Source organism: Mixophyes fleayi, chromosome 6, assembly GCF_038048845.1.
Source record: "Mixophyes fleayi isolate aMixFle1 chromosome 6, aMixFle1.hap1, whole genome shotgun sequence".
NCBI lineage: Eukaryota > Metazoa > Chordata > Amphibia > Anura > Limnodynastidae > Mixophyes > Mixophyes fleayi.
Genome location: NC_134407.1, coordinates 72,605,127 through 72,620,574, shown reverse-complemented (window position 1 = coordinate 72,620,574; position 15,448 = coordinate 72,605,127). Strand labels below are relative to the sequence as shown.

The 15,448-nt window shown below is 40.1% G+C and overlaps 1 long non-coding RNA gene across 4 annotated transcripts in view; it reads right to left on the bottom strand.

Annotated features, from left to right (window-relative positions):
- LOC142160294 (uncharacterized) overlaps positions 1-14,427 on the bottom strand; it is a 113,459-nt gene extending 99,032 nt beyond the window's left edge. The window contains exons 1-2 of one of the 4 annotated variants that reach the window (XR_012693143.1): positions 14,087-14,427; positions 5,337-5,414 (exon numbers count right to left, since the gene is read on the bottom strand). This is a non-coding gene — a long non-coding RNA (uncharacterized LOC142160294). Of the gene's footprint in view, positions 1-5,336; positions 5,415-9,409; positions 9,518-14,086 lie in introns of those variants that run through there. The other 3 variants (XR_012693141.1, XR_012693140.1, XR_012693142.1) reach the window with 3 other exon arrangements.
- Between the last annotated feature and the right edge of the window lie 1,021 nt (positions 14,428-15,448).

Genomic DNA, 15,448 nt, shown 5'->3' with positions numbered 1-15,448 from the left:
ATCACCATTAAAGTGTTAAACCAGTTTCTTTGTGTGATCTTGCAAAGCCTAGAACTCCAGTTGCAGAATTATTGCGTGACCACCTGTGTCCAATTTCAGGAAAAGTGTACTTATTTTTTTATCTTACAATGATATCTTGTAGGGAGCTATACTTCAAATCTGAATTGTACACATGCAGGTTGGTAATCCAGAATTTTTATTTTACTATGGTTTTGCTGAAGATTTTTTATTTGAATATATTAGTTATTTCCCACATTGTAATCTTGTTCCTGGTTTCTCAAATTTACATTTGTCACTCCTGTCCAAGCTCTTACTTTACATATAGAAAATGTAATGCTGGCCACACGCTGTGATATTGAGAAATTGGTCTGATATCACCTTGTGTTTAGCCCCTAAACAAGCCCGATAAAAATCCAATTGAAATGGGTGGAACTATTATTGGGCATGATGGTAAATCCTTTCAGAATATGGCTGCTATTGACCTATGTGTGTAGTGTGCCACCACTAGCAGCCCCCAGTTCTGCCAGAAGAGAGTCTGTGTACTCCGCACCACACAGACACATCCGTGCTTTATACTTTCAGCTCCATGAGACATACAGTCCCTCTTCAGAGCAGAATGGGGCTTGTTCCATAATTGCCTACTCTCCCGGAACTCCCAGAAATTCGGGAGTCTCCCAGACATTCCAGGAGAGTAGGCAACTATGGTATAAATTCTCAATTTTGCTATGGGTCCCAGATATTTCTGGTTACGTCTCTGTCTGCTTTGTATAAAGTGCTTACATTTTCCTACCTGCCAGCAAAGTGTCCCTGGAAATCACCAAGTAGGTGCAGATCTCCTCTGGCTGTGAGTGTGTATGTATGTATATAGACACACAATGGTGGTGGTAGTTGGCATGCAGTGGTGTGCCATACCGACCGACACACACACACACACACACACACACACACACACACACACACTAACCAGGATGTTTGCGGGATATAACACTGACCACAGACAAGCTTCCTGGTTAAAAATAAATAAAAGTATATTTTGTTTTGTCTATGTTGCCTGCTCTATCCCATACAATAAACATTTGAAACCAAAACATTTGTTGGCTTAACATACAACAAAACTGCAGAATGGTTTGATCACAAGGGTATAAAATGTCCCCGGTCATATAGAGGATACATATAGTGCATACAAATGTGTGTGAAACTAAGATATCATTTAACACCTATATATTGAACAAATACCCATAATATTATGATCTTTGCTGATTATTGGATCATTCCCAAAATGTTTGCTTCCAGTTTATGTAGATACAGAGCACAGGCTGCTTTTATTTGAAGTGTCACACTTTTTATGTTACATTTATTACAATGCTTCGGGCATACTTCTGTGTAATATTATGTCGTTAGACTAACAGCAAACTGCATGCTACTGAAAGTACTGGATACATTTCCTCCCAAAAAAACACTATCTTGACATGCAAAACGCAGTGCAAGCCACGTGCAGTGGTGTAAACGTGCGACAGCCGCCACAACAGTAGTGCGACAATGTTCTAGAGTCTAGACAAAAATGTACAAAGCATGGGCAGAGGACTTGTTTCACAGCTATAAATAATAATAAATTAATATTGGAATTGCAAATCGTCAAAACACTACTAAGGTTCCTTTTCACATCTCATTGCAGGCTTTGCATACATTGCTTGTTCATGCTGCAATTAAAGCTTATTTTTCACTTTAGAGAGATGAAGATATTATAAACTTTCACCAGGAGAGGGAGCTATTTTCACACTCATTTTAAGAAGCAGCAGTTTATTCACCTCCCCAAAAATCTTTTATTTTGATTATTTGCTAGCTTGATGTACGTATTATTTGGTATAACATTAAATATATATTTGAATTCTCACATTTTGCAGTATCTGGGTTCAGCTTGCTGAATAGTAACTGTTATGGTGACCATGCTATTATTAGTGCTAAATGGCTGTCGTAGAACGTCAGGAAACGCATATTTCAGATGATGATATTAATGTGTCTCTTTATAAAGATACTATAACATCTTGACTTGTGTTATTGTGGATTTACAGAACTTTGCGATAAAATATAGGACTGATCTCACCTTGTCATCTTGCAAATTAATTTTTGACAAAGTTGGGAGTGCTGCATCTTGTTGGTCTGTGGAGGATTGATGGTTCACAATGACTTTGTAGGTAGGATTATAGATAAACGGCGGTCTCAGAGAAGTTACAGGAACTAAGGTGATGGATTAAGCTTGCTCTCTCCGATTAATGGGGAATAAATGAGAAGGTGCGAGCAGACACAAGCATGGATGGGACAGGAAGAGGAGAACTAGTGTAGATCACACCTGAGCAGGGGAGGGCTGCCAAAGTTCAGCCCGAGGGGTAAGGTTCAACTCAGCAGCCTATTTTAAAGGACAAAGAGTGCTGGTGGCCCATTGAGCCAGCCCAAGATAGCCCTCTATGGGACCAGATGCCCCCCAGCCCGGTCTACCCCTGCACCTGAGCTTGCTGTGTGCAGGACTCTGGGATCAGAAATAATGTGGTACATGGGATAAAACGTTGCAGGATACAAAGTGTTAATGGAGCACACACTACTATATAGCCTGTGCTGCTGGTGGCTGCTCAGAAGTGACCCCTGCGCTGTCTGTAGATGGTCCATCTGCTGAGCACAGTTGTGCCTCCTTTGCCTACCAGATGTTTTTCTGTGCTCCAGCACCCAAGCTCCGCTCTCACCCCCTCACTTTGCCAGCTCTGTGCTGTAGGTCTTCATGAGAGGAGGGCATTATTTATATCCCAACTATTTCATCCTACTTTACCCCTTCTCTCCCCCCTCTCCTTTTCCTCTCAAACAAATGTGTTGTGTTAGTAGCGTCTCTGCAGGACAAAGTGTGCGTTTGTCTCCCCTCTGGGGAGAAATGAAAGAGAGTCTGTGTCCTCCGTACCATGCTGGGACCTCAGCTCTTTATACTTTCAGCTCTACAGGACAAATGCTATCTGAGGAGACATAGAGACCCTCTTCACAGCAGAATGGGGGGCTTGTTCTGATGGTCCTTTAATGGCGAGCTAGGAGTGAACATTAGGACAGAGGGGTCTGTGTCCTGGCTTTACAATGGGCTGAATTATTACAGGCTCAGCCTGGGAAGGGGGACAGCTCTGCATTCACATTATTAGAGGAGGGGGCTCAGCTAAACAATTAGAGATGCTTTTCTCACTTCTGGGGATTTTGGGGGGATTTTCAAAAGGAAGCAATTCTCTGCTAACCCATCTTTCTCTAGGTTTGTGCACAGAAGGGTACAATAGCTGGTTGTATTTCTGACAGAAGGTGTAATTGGGAATCTAGATTAACTTTTTAGCTGCTAAACAGTACAAATGTATACCCTTTAATTGTAATTCAGACTTCTTAAACTAGACCTTTTCTTATGTCCTCTAATGTTATTTTGTTACTTTACTATATAGGGGCATTTGCACTATGCAGTAAGCAAAAGAAAACAGGATCCTTTCCTCCCCTGAAACTCTGTTCACCCTGGAGAAAGCATCATATCCTGTGCACTGTACCCTCTCCCGGGCAGGCTTCCTCCAGCTCGCACAGCAGGGAAGTTGTGTTATATAGAGGGAGCCAGCTCAGGAACTAATATTCTAGTCTGATACCCTGATTCGTTGTCTGCCTGTACTATGCTCGCTCCCAGGCTGGCTTCCTCTACACGTCACAACTCCACTCTTTTTAATTTTTCTCTTTTGCTCAATAGTGCACAAAGTACTATACAGTAAGGAAAAAGCATTTTTACTGAAATGCCAAGTCAAGCTAGGTAGAGCTATTTACACTGGACTCTTTAGTGAGGTGAGCTATGCTCCCAATATAAGGATGTTTTAAACAGACCCGATCAAATTTAAGCAACTCTAATGTCAAAGTCGTTATTTTATGTCCATTACACATACTGCAGAGCGTGTATGTCTCTGAGGTGTAATGAAGGAGTTACTTCAGTCTTGCTACCTGGAAACAACATTCTAGAACATACAGTTGATAATATGGGTGTTGTGTTATAAAAATTGATGATCTTGGCATTGTGTTAGTAGTACCATCGTTTTATTGCCATTGGGATAGTAATAGTCCTTGAGAACCTGTTATCCGTGGATATAATAAATTTAGGACCGCAAGTTTTATATGAGCTTTGTTTTTACACAGAGGTGTGTTTCACACTTAAGCAGCAATACCACTTAAGCTTGTTTCTTCCTTCAAAATCAAGTTAAGTACTTTTAAGCAAGTGTCACTTTCTTAGATGTTCTCCTACATATCATGATCATTTTTTTAAATCTCTCTGGGGTGCAGATAAATGTGGCTGACAGTCACACAAACACAGAGAATTAGAAGGTGGCATAATTTTACAAGCATATAGAGGGACATTCCAAGGACTCAAGTGTAATGGAATTTACTGGCGCTATATAAATAAATGTTGATGAAGGGCTCTGCTCACCATCATGTGACTGTGGTTGCCATGGTAGTTACATGACACTGTGCAGACTTATACATTGGTAAAAGCAGCCTTAAGAAACAAACCAAAGAAAAATGTAATGACTAGGATTCTTTTTATAGTCTGCCACGGGATTTAACTTTTTGCTGTTTCTACTGTACTGGTATTACATATGTTTACCTATTGCTCTGATTAGTTACAGTTTGGTCTAGTCCTGTGACTCTGCACTGTGGTGCTACACAATTAAAGTTGCTTACAATGATAAAAATAAATGCAGTAGGTAATTACGCTGTAATGATACGTCTTTAAAAACAGCAGCAAGGAAATATCAGTTTACTGTTTCAGGGGTTGTAGGTGCAACATTATTCGCCCTAGCTTTTATGTGCTTGCTCCATGGGCACAGTTCTATCATTGCGATATATCTTATCATATGCTGTCCATGCAACTGCTCCCTGCTTAGCTATTTTAAATATTGGTACTTATAATATAACATTCTCCTTTCATGCCTAGAAATATAAACTGTGTGAGCTCATTTGCAGCATGTACAGTACATTAAGGGGTATATTTACTAAACTGCGGGTTTGAAAAAGTGGAGATGTTGCCTATAGCAACCAATCAGATTCTAGCTTTCATTTTGTAGAGTGCACTAAATAAATGACAGCTAAAATCTTATTGGCTGCTATAGGCAACATCTCCACTTTTTCAAACCCGCAGTTTAGTAAATCTAGCCCTAAGTATTCTACACAGATAACCAGACAATGCTTAGGAGGAATTGTAGCAATGCCACATGTAAGGAATGCCCGATATACAGGTATACTGCGTGTCTGGCTTAAAGAATATGTACTGCTAAGTGACAGCGTACCTGTTGTCCACATGCAGTGCCTTCTGTCTGAGGGATGGGTACATACAGTGCCTCACGCATCAGGAATGTCACTAGTTCCTAGTAAGTAAAAAGGCTGTATTTTAACGAATATTGGTTCAGTCCACAAAATAGTTGCCTCTATTAAAAGAGAGGCTTAAAGTGTAACTAAATCCCTAAAAATAAAATACCTATTGTGAACCTCCATGTAATGGGCATGCATTCATACATAAGTATGTAAGTGATAAATGGAAAATATATCCTGGTTTACACCAGCCTCATGTTCTCAGCTTTTTCCATCTGGAAGTTACCAATATGTCAGAGTATTAGTAAAGTACAGTACCATTTATTTTGACGGTCAGCTTTGACGGCAGTTTATGTACCCAAGTCAGTGATGTGAGATGGACTAATTAGGTCAGCACTAAATGGAAGCAGTAATGTAATTGGTTGTTTTGGATTCACAATATGTGTTTTACTCTAGGTTTGCACCATGTAAGTACATTAAAACTCATACTAAACTGCTCTAGTTTTATAAATGACACCATACATAGAGAAACTGATGTTACTTCCACGAATCAGTCAAGTCTTAGGTTTGCTTTATCACAAATCTTTCTATGGTAATTTCCCTTTGCATATTATATCCAAAAGATAACCCTTATGACGAATCACATTTAAATCTGTGAAAAATGTTGTCCTGACATGTGAATATTCTAGACAATATTGCAACCAAACTGGCCAATCACTGCACTGTATGTTGCAAGTTGTTTTCATATGATAACATATTATCATATCTAGTTTACAATAACCAGCAGTATCTCAAATAAACATTGGTAGAGACACACACACATTTTTCCTTACTTGCCACTATTGGCCAACCGATGCATCCAGAACCACTGCATCCAGAACCACTGCATCTAGTCCAGTGATAGGTAACCCCATACACTTCAGGGGTCAAAGGCACATTACCCTTATGCTGGGTACACACTACAGTGTTTTCAGCCAATTATTGGGCCAATCAACCAATAAACGACTATTCAGCCCGATTTTGCATGAGTGTGTACATTTAAACTATGAACAAGGATCATTCCCAAAGCTAGGTACACACTACACGGTTTTCGTCCAATATTCGGCTCAATCAGCCGATATACGTCCACTCGTTCAAAAGTCGGGTCAGTGTGTGCAGTGACACGATGGTCGAAAGTCTGCCCAAATGGACGATTATCGCCTCATTTGGTTGGTCGTACCATTTAATATTTTCGTTCCAATCTCGCTTCTGCTGTGTAGTGTGTATAAACTTCCGACCGATCCACAACAGTGAGTACGAAATTACAGTCATTGCTCACGACAACATGGCTGTAAAAAGTCGCTAAAGGGACGTCCGCTCTTCCCTTTATCGTCCTAAACAAGGCTAGTGTGTATGCAGTCCATGGACCGAGCGATCGGAACATCGATCGCATGTAAAATCGCTCGGCATAAAAAGTTGGTTGAAATTTCTGTAGTGTGTACCCAGCTTAAGCACTGACCAACAACCTTGATTGTTTAGCAGGACTATAAATCTCGTTCAGCTATGGAACGACATCCTTCCAATCCTGCAATGTGTATGCACTCACGATCAGGATCTCCATAGAGTTTACAGAGTCGTGATCTTTTCAGCCGACGGTTATGACAGATGAAGAGCCCAGATCTGAGGGCAAATCTTGTAAAACATGTATAGTGTGTACGCATGAATCGGTATGCTGATCAGGACTTATTTTTTTTCCCCAGTTGTTAATAAAGTTGTTGTAGATAACACATTGGTCGGAACACTCTGGAATGTGTACCCAGCCTTAATCTCAGTAATAAGTTAAAACAATACATCTAATCAATAAAACACCCTATCTGCAACAATATATCAGCTTAATGTAAGATAAACAAGTGCTACCAGCTATACCAAAGAAATCTGTCAATAAAGCAGGATGGAAGTGGAGGCCATAGGTGAGGGTTCCCAGGGCAGCTCTGGCCTTATGGGTGCTCTAGTCCCTAGCATAGACACACAAAGATATGTAGAGTTCCAAAGACAATATGTAGACAACAAATTTCAATCTTGATAGATCAGTGCAAGATAATAAATGTATGGCTTTTATTTATAAGGCTATCGAAATGTGTACCCAGTACAGTTAAAGTTGGTTAATAGGTGCAACAATCATATACTACTTATAATGCAGTATGAGCATACTTATAACAGAGATATTCACATTCTTGCAGCTAATTGCTAACAAGCAGCATTATCCCACAGAAATAAAGATTGGAGGATTAAACCCTAATATTTCTAATCCATCATTTTATATTTAATGGGCGCCCTGTTTTCACTTGTGATAACAGTGACCAGTGATCACTGCCATACAGCCGTGTTTTCTGACAGCTGCCCTTTGCAGCAGTCCAATAAGAGACTTTCCCAGAAGACCTTGCAAGTGCTTACTCCAGGTATCTGTACAATTCTGCTTAAAATGGGTCAGTTCCCTACAAGTAATCACGGTTATTTCCAAATTCAGCAAATTCTTCACGAGTGAGTAAACCTTACAACACAGCCAAGAAATGAAAGGTAGAAGAGGTGACTCAGACTTACATCCCTCAGGGGCCGTGAATTGTAAAAAGAGTGTTCTGTACTAAAGTGAACCTGGCTGTGTGACTCAGTATAGGATAATGCAGTGATCACCGCAGGAAACTGAGCTCTCTCTAGAGAGAGGTGACACAATACAACAAAATGACCAGAGAGGGAATCCGTCTTAATGATTATTAGTGGCAGCTGAGCACAGGCAGTGCAGTCATTTATACTGCAATCTGTATCAAGGGATAGATACATAGGTAGCTAATTTTAAATATATTTCTAGTAATAAATAGTGAGAGCTATATCCGTAAACATACTTGCTGTTAATACGGAAGTCATCCTAGTATTTTTACGGACACTCAAACTTTGAATAAGGCAGTATCTGTGTAAACTTCGGGTCAATACATATAACTCTTTACATTTATTTATTAGACTAGCAGGCCGGGGTGTAAATATGTGGATACAAATTCCTATATGTAGGATTGTATTAATTACTCTTTGGTGACTGTACTCCATATATGTCTACTTTCAAACAGCATTTCAATATCTTCTGCTCTTTTATAACCCTCTCTTTGACTGTGTGATAGATAGCCCACCACCCACCCACCTTGAAGAACGCTCATGGGGGGCTCAAACCATCCAGTCTTCTTCAAAAAGGTTCTGTTTGCTCTATTGAGCCGACATCTGCAGCAGCGCTTAATACTATGTGTAATATCTCGCCTGCCCCTCACAAAGACCTGGATAAACTTCTGGGCAGTATAAAGTATAAAACAACCTGAATGCTCTCTGAAAACTCTTTTCTTCATGGAGATGAGGTTCGGACACAGTACTCTGCATATGACCGCCACATGATGCATTTTGCCCTGGGATTTTCATATCCCAATGGCAGACAGATACACTGCTGGATAATGATCTTCAGATCCAAATAACTTTCAATACACTCTCAAGGGGACTTATCTAGCCAACACAGTTAGTTAGGCAGTGTATCTTGTTTATAAAATATACAATTTCAGGAAATGTAAGTGAAAAATGCCTTTACTGGTGGACTAATCCTTGAAGATGAGAGCAGGAAGTGTATTTGGCCATTTCATGCCCATTCACAAATGTAGATGTTTTCTGCACATTTCCTAAGAGCCGCACACTTCAATATTTGCAGAAGAAATGTCAGCTGACCTGATCATCTTCCAAACAATACCCCCAACACAAAAATCAAACTGATCACTATCTTTAATAAATGTGGGTGAAACATGACAATAGCGGGGATCTTTGATCATCTTCTGCCGGCACTAACAGGCCCCAGTGATGCCGGGAGAGAGCCGGCAGCTTAGACAAAGCTTGTTCAATTTCTCCAATATGACCACATGTGGCCAAATCGGATTCTGTCAATCGTCCGAGCGGCAGGACCATACTTTATTCATCCAGCACTATATACGAGGACAAAATGCTCTGAAGCAACTGCTGTGGTATCATTATTCACATGTTTTATTACCTTGAAAACCCTTTTAGGCAGGGAACTCTCCATCTTCTGAACAATCTATGTACACAGGTTATCACTACAAGTGAATATTAGATTTATTTTTCCTTCAGGGTCTGTGGCCAAGGAGGCTGCAAATAGAGAAATAATGTTCACCACATATGATGATTATTTTTCATTCATGTTCGAATTATATACAAAGTGTACCTCAGTATATGCTATAAAAGGCCAATATTATGATTATATTCTTAGAAAGAATGCTTAATGATGCCATTATGTCAGTAAATATTAGGGAAACGAATACTATGGATTATATTTTAAAAGCACACGAAATATTCTGTGCTCTGTATAAAAGCACTGGGCCTGTGACTTCATTTGTTAGTGATGTCCTTGTGGACTTATAAAAGTCTTATAATTTACATTAATATCTTTATAATATACATGTAAGAGAAAATCAATAAGTAAGGAGACATTAGTAGGATGTGAGCGAGGCATGTAGTGGATTACCCAATATACAAGCCTGGCACAAGTCCCTCTTGTCATCTATATCATTATAGTTAAACAATATCAGATTTGGATTTGGCAAAAAGAAAAACCCATTAGTGCAGACCAGGCAAATTTCTGAGTGACAACATTTATCATTCAGCAACACTCTAATCTCAATGAAACCTAATAAAAGAAATGATCCCAAAATATAATCTTATAAGAGTTAAAGCTTAATTATTAACATGTATATACACTATGGGCTAGATTTACTAAGCTGCGGGTTTGAAAAAGTGGGGATATTGCCTATAGCAACCAATCAGATTCTAGCTTTCATTTATTTAGTACGTCTACAAAATGACAGCTAGAATCTGATTGGTTGCTATGGGCAACATCCCCACTTTTTCAAACCCGCAGCTTAGTAAATCTAGCCCTATGTCTCTATATTGGTGAAGTAAAGCATAGTGTTATAATTGAACACATAGCTCATCTCATGTGAGAGTATATAGATTCAGCAATCCAGGTGTTGCTGAACTGCACTTGTGGAGGATATGGGAGATAATATTGGCAGCCAGCTCAGATTGTCAGGAAAGTGCTTCAAGGAGAACGTGAAGTCTGTTACAGATTATACAAAGACTAAAATCACAAGTACAAAATATATTGCTGAAAGCCATGTCACACAAGGGCACTGTACTTAACCTCTATATTTGACTATTTCCAGTCAGACAGTTGCTTGTATTTTCTTTTATAATGGATGACTGACTGTTTGCTATATCTTCCATGCACAAGAGTAGCGCAAATACAACACACGTGGCTATGTATAGTTGTATGCCCTTCCTACCATCACAACATAAAGAAATATTATCTTGTAACATCCACCCTTCCCTTTGCACGGTCTCTTGCTCTTGTATTGGCGCTCATGCCCACATTCTGACACTTTTATTCGCAAACCTGTCAACTTCAGGTTTTGTCAGTGTGAACCATGCCAACCTATTGTAAGTGCAGCTGAAAATGAAATTCTTAACATGCACGTGACAAGTAGATACAGTGCATTACAGACCCCTTAGGCCAGCAGATTATACAGCTCAGACTGGCCACCAAAGGATGCTCTGCACGGCACACACAAATACAGACTGAAGTCCAGCCATTACTTACCACCAACCTTCGTACTACACTTACTACTACAATGTCAATCATCAGGTCCCAATATAGAATATAAGAGAGAAAGACCCGTGCTGTCAGCCATAAGCAATAACAGTGCAGGTTGGCACTTATTCTATATTGTGACTGAATATAGGGGCTGCCATGTGGTGATCATGTGACCAGAGTGCTCAGGTTTGCAGTCACCTTCCTCTCCCACTATCACTCTCAGCCCATCTTGCCTTCTTGCAGCAGTTACAAGGCTCACACAGGCCTGTCTTTATCTTTGCAGTCCTGCAGGTCTAGACTGGCCGCTGAGCATTAGAAACTAGACAGGAGGAAGCCTATAGGACACTCCCGGCCTGACAGAAAAGCTTTTGTGCCTGTGCTCTCCCCCTGACAAACAGAGAATCCCTAGAATGTAATCCTAAGGGGAATACGCGAGCCCAGCACCCCCACCCTGTGCTCCCAGTGCCTTCATCCAGGTGTAAGCACCTGGCCATAGAATACTTCCCACCCCTCCCATCTTCAGCGTGGCAAATGATAAGACTGTAGTAGTAGTGTCCACTTGTTTTCAATCCCAAGTGGAGTACAATGGTGCTATATAAACATAATAAAGAGTGGACAGATGAATTAGAAATACTACATCTCACACTAGGAACCCGTGTGATAATATATCTTATGATTATAGCCAAGTCAGAAATCTAAAACAGGACATAGGTGAACTTGTATACGTGCAACGCCATATACCATTTATATCACACCTGTATGTTTTTAAATGGCTGATCTTTCTCTTGGGTGAGATTTCATGCAGTGGTTCGGTTTCATATTTTCAGGTACTGCAAAATAATATAGGTGGACACTCTGTAGTGAGTGCACACACACACACATATATATATATATATATATAGATAGATAGATAGATAGATAGATAGATAGATAGAGAGAGAGAGATCATGCAATCCTAATAAGGACTTCATATTTTAGTCAAAAAACACCTGGAAAGTTACAAGTAAACAGACATGGTCCGTGAAAAACATTTCGCAGTTTCTGTAACACCTGGAAACAAAATCCAAAAGGAAACACTCTCATGATGGAGTGGAGATAAATGTGTTGTGATAGCAGAGTAGCTGACCTCTCCCACTGGAACAAAATAGCTTGCTAATACTCCTTATCACTGTAACCCAACCTAAAGCATCTTTGTTACAGGAATAAAGACTCTATTGTGTTGTAATAGGGGAAAAAGTCCAATATTTCAGCAAACAACCTCTGATAATCTCACAATTGCCTTTACCACTAACCAGTCAACATCTAATGTCTCTCTGGCTCTGTGGTGCAAGGAGAGATGTGGTTTGATTTGTAGCCGTTATAGAATCACCAGTTCCAGGAGGGTTTTCCTAACAGAGAATGATCACAGATATTGGTAATGACCATCTTTGTAGATAAGATCATTGTGAATTGACTGCATTTCAATGTGTAACCAGCATTTGGCTCCTCTCTTCATACAGACATCTGTTCCCCAGTCTTTAAGCCTCTATTCTCCATGTGGGTCCTTGACATTGGCTCAAAGGGTTGTTGTCTAGACAGATGTTCAGTCTTAACCCCTACAGCACACACAGACAGAGAATAGGTCCACAGCCACACCACACTCAGCCTGTTGGGAATGAGATGTGCATTGTTGGTAGAGGTAAAAACATTTATTTGGGACAGGAGCACATACCACATGTTCGACTGACCTTGAACAGCAGGCTGCTTAAAAGTCAGGAGCATTTGGCTAGCTGGAGTAAGAATCCCAGTGAGTGTAAAGATAGGCCAATACATTTATTCTGATATGGCAACTGCAAATTAAATATCTTTCCCACATTTGGTCTAATTGTACATATTTTTTCACAATTGTTTTTCTTTCCAGAATTTTTGTTGCTGACAGCATTCTTTACACAAGTCCTAATAGATGTGAGATGTATAACAGCGTAATATATTAAAGAGCAAAGGTGTCTGCCTTATATGCACCAATTTAGTGGAGTTGGGCACAGTAACTGAACGTCTCATTTGTACACAGAAGACATGTAACCTCTCCAAGGTCACACACTGTGCTCACTAGTGTGAATTACTTTCAGTACAGTGTGGCATTTTTGGTGGCAGCATTGTTCTGTTTATTAAATGGGAATATCTGAACACCATTGTCCCACATGAGCAGGTTGGGACCCAAGAAGTGGGTCACCTTGCATGCAGAACAGTTTACTATGATCCTCTTTTCACAAATGTATGTGTACTACCAACTAAAAAATATTTATTACAGTGTTATTTGTAAAAGTCCATATTTCCGAACAATAATCTGCATAAACAATGTACAGACAATGTTATTAACATTTGCATTAACAATTTCTATACTGTGGAGTTACTATTAACTTATAGATAAATCTAATGTATGCCTCTGTCAATACAGCCTGAAAACCTGCTCTAAAGATCTCTGTTACCACAATAAAGACAATGTTGGCTTGTAAAAAGGTGTCACTGGCAACCTCCCAGATATTGTGCTGAACTCAGTACTGGGTTGATTTATAACTGAATGTCATACAGTGACACCTACTGAACTGCTGCTTGTGTGCTCCATTAACCATAAAAGTCAGCAATAAGAATCCACTGTCTCAAGACAGATAGGGGTTAATTTAGCTGTTTATACTAATGTAGAAATCCACATGTTTAGCAGTCTTATGTGACTGGGTGGCGTCATAATACAATGCAGGTGCTATTCATGAAGGAATTTAGAAGGCATTGCCAGCTGCCATAGTGTAAATACCCAACACAAGAGGACTCCTCAACACAAACTCAAAATACCAAATGTAACTCAGAATACCAAGTGTGATTGCCAGTTCGATGAACTTGCAGAAAGTTTTCAGGTGCTACCTGGTATATACACTGCAGTTCCCATAGGGAACTTAATTATCTCTGTCCTTTATACAGACAGGTTGTCTAACTGAGATATAATTCACACAGTCACCAGAGGCTCAAATCATTTAGTGGGAGCACCTGCCATGGATGAGTTTCTGTATAATGCAAATCACTTACCTGCACCGATTGCTCTGGTGTGAAGGGTCCCAATAATCCATCAAAAGAAATTCTTAAAGATAAATCCCAAAAATAGCCCGAAAATCAATATATCCAAAAAGGTGCATATGTATTCCCAAATCATGTGAGTGCTGTGCAGGAGTTACATTGCTGAGCCCATAGTATCCATGCTGGTTTGTATGTAATTCCTGTACAGGGACCCGAAGAATGACTGTGCCTGTCCCGGAGCATCCTGAAGGCGCAGTGCCGGCAGCTGGCTGGTCCTCAGTCCCCCAGCACACAACTGTTCTAGTGACTGGAGGTAAGAGTACAAGTACTCCTGAACACCCCCCTCCTTCCAGGGACTGGCTGCCAACTACAGCCCTGAGTACACAGGAAGAGCTCCAGCTGCAGCAGTGTCAGCCTCTGTGGGCAGACTTGTTTCACGGTCCCTAAGAGTGTTAACCCGCTCTCTGCTGGATACAGCTGATATGCTGGCTGCTCCTGACTGCAGTATATGTAGGACTAGAAGTTCTCAGTATTGAAGTGTAAGAAGGCAGACAGATCTGCTCTCCTCATAACACTAGACGGCTAGGGGCGGAGGGAAATCCTTATATTAAAATAATATGATTTTTTTTTAAAATACATTTTGATTAATAGCATCAAAGTTAAAAACATAAAATGATATGGTTTAGTGGGAGATTGTCAGGAATAACAACTACTCCAAAACATTCCATTTTCTTTAATACGCATACAGCAAATGTTCTGCCCCAATAAATTGTATGTCTTGACGCTTTCAACATGTATGAATGTGCTTAGCCAGTGTAAACTGGTGTTATTATAATCATTTATTTATATAGCACCAATCATAATATGCAGCTTTGTACAGTGATATGTAGTCATTTACTTCAGTTCCGACTTCATTGGTGCTTACAATCTAAATTCTCTACTACACACAGACTAGGGTCCATTTTGTCGAAGCCTACCAGTATGTTTTTGGACTGTGGGAGGAAACCCAGGCAAATAAGGGGAGAACATAAAACTACACTCTGATCCTTAGATATTTTTTTAAATCACTGTCATAAATATGTTTAAAGACTTGTGCTACCATTACTTTTGCACCACCCCCTTATTTATAATTTCTCAATTTTTAGTAGAATTGAGCTTTTATTTGTACTTTGAGCAACGAAGGTATTGCCCCTGATGTGCACCCTCTAGAACAGTGTTGGCTAACCTGTGACACTCCAGGTCTTGTGAAACTACAAGTCCCAGCATACCCAGCATAGTCTGTCTGTCTGTGTGTATGTTAGGGAATGTAGACTGTAAGCCCCAATGGGGCAGGGACTGATGTGACCGAGTTCTCTGTACAGCGCTGTGAAATTA